Consider the following 2,254-nt stretch of genomic DNA (forward strand, 5'->3'; position numbering starts at 1 on the left):
AGAAATGGGGTGTCACTGCAGCTTGAGGTTCACGGACCAATATTCAGTGTAGTTGATACAGGTAAAAACACTTCATTAGAAGTGACCATTAAATTGTCCTTGGAATGTTTTCCTCTGTCCCTGGTAAGAATTTGTCAGAGATTTCCTGATACTGAGTGATAATATGCAATACTTCGAAATTTTCTGCTTGGCACTTTCTTGTGGCCACTCCTGCAGCCCTGTGTGCCTTCTTGGAGCCTGCTCCTCAGAAGGGTGTTTATTCCCCTTCCCCAGGGACACACACATCACTCCACACTCCCAGCTTCTCTGCGACAGTGCTGGAAGTGTCACCCCTGGAACTGCTGCCTCCAGCACCCAGTCCCTGGGCTTGTGCTTAATTAGGACTGCTCATTAGGGTGGGGTGTTGAGTCAGAGCCTTGATCTGCTCCGAGCCAGAGATTACCCAGAGACTACCCAGAGACGAGCCAGAGATTACCCGGAGACGTTCCTGGTGGTGCGTGAGGGCTCTTACTGGAAGGGGATCTCTTGGGCCTCTCCTGGAGAGGTGCTTATCATTTTGGCACCCTCCAGGCTTTTCCCCCCCCAGACTGGCAGAGCAAGAGACACATCTGCAACGTGGAGCAAAGGGAGGAATCCATCCTGTCCCACCCCCAGCTCCCTTGGATCTCCTCCTCTCGTGAGTGCCTCCCTTGGCCGGCGTGCGCGCAGGATACGTGTCCTTGGGCATCAGCTTCATACGTGGGATGTGGCTGATAATCCCCAGGAGGAACTAATCCTATCACCAGTGGAGGGAAGGGCTTTGCAAATAAGGCCTGGGAATATCTGCTGGGAAATGGAAGCTCAGTAGGTGAATAAATTTTTTTGCCTGAAGATGGAAATAACACGAAGCCCTGAAGACATAACCTGACTGTTGATTTTGGTTCCTTGGATTGCTTGTCTAGTGAAGGGGCTGCACTCAAAATATTTAATTAGGGGGCAATATCTGGTAATAGGTGAAGGTCTGAACCTTGCCTGCTTTATTGGGGTTTTTTGGGAATACAGGGGACATTCCTGTATTAGCTCATGGCTCCCTGTCTGCACACAGCAGCTTTGCTGCCCTGATATGCAACAGCAGATGTGCTACGGTTGAATCTTTGCCCCCCCCCGCCTCCCAGGATCCTAAGGACCTGGACTTCCAGACCCAAAACACATAGAAGAGCTCAGTCAGGAGCAGGGGTGTGATCCTGGTGCGAGGGATGCTGCTCTGGATCCCGGCCTGGCTGCCCAGCCAGCCCTGGAGGACAGTGTGGCCTTGGGAGGTGCACCAGGAGTTGTTGGCTCTGCTCGTGTGTCAGGGTACACCCATCTCAGGGTGATAAAGAGAGCCTGGGCTGCTCCTGATAAACACACGTTGGATTGATGCTGTCCAGCTCCTCCACAGGAAGCAGCTGAGTCCCTCTGTTCCTATCTGGAACCAGCAAGACACGGAGCAAGCTCTCGGAGAAGTTCCTCCTTCAAGACCCTTTCTGGAGAAGAAAATAAACGATTTCTAAAGAGCTTATGAGTCATGAGTACCCGCCCTGCTGCCCCGGGGGTGCCTCCGGCGGGTGTCACGTGAAGGCTCAGCCTTGCCAAGCAGCTGGAAAGCAGAGGAAAAGTGTTCAGCTCCTGCACTGACTTCACCTGGCTGGGGAGCTGGGTTTACCTGATGGCTCAGGTGTGATCTGATCTTGCTCCCGTGTCTCTCTGGGTGGCAGAGTTGGTCTCATCCTGTCTTTGCTCCCCCATAGGAGAAACGTCTCTTTTAGCAGAATTGTAAAACCCCCAGCAAAGTTCCTCAAACAGGGCCAGGCAGAAGTTGTCTGAGTTGTTAGGAATGGCCCTTCCCTGGGTGACACAGGTTTCTGCTCTTCTGGACACCGTTAATCCAGCACTGTCACGGCCTGGTTTAGTTGTTTATTGAGTTGGGGGGTGTTTGCAGGGAGGATTTAATCACCGCAATCCGGATGGGTTTGGGATGGAGTCAGGGCCAAGCAGGGGGCTTGGCTGACCATCTGTGTGGTGTCAGAGCTCTGCTTTTGCCTTTTTTATTGGTACTTGAACCACATCACCACCATGTGTGCTCAAAGGGGGAACCCCAGCGAGAGACAGGGCAGGGAATGTAGGAAGTGCTGCACGAAGGAAGAAAGGAAGTTTAACCCCAGGGAGGAGCATGTCTGACACCAAAAACAAGGCACTGCACGGATGGGGCTGGAGGTGATGACTGCCAGAGGTC

General features: G+C 52.8%; 1 protein-coding gene across 3 annotated transcripts in view; it reads left to right on the forward strand.

Moving 5' to 3' along the window:
• The window catches only part of KANSL1 (KAT8 regulatory NSL complex subunit 1), a 62,193-nt gene that overhangs the window by 46,503 nt on the left and 13,436 nt on the right, over positions 1–2,254 (forward strand). The window lies entirely within an intron of this gene.

The sequence above is a fragment of the Corvus brachyrhynchos genome, unplaced genomic scaffold, assembly GCF_000691975.1.
Source record: "Corvus brachyrhynchos isolate BGI_N302 unplaced genomic scaffold, ASM69197v1 scaffold47, whole genome shotgun sequence".
Lineage (NCBI taxonomy): Eukaryota > Metazoa > Chordata > Aves > Passeriformes > Corvidae > Corvus > Corvus brachyrhynchos.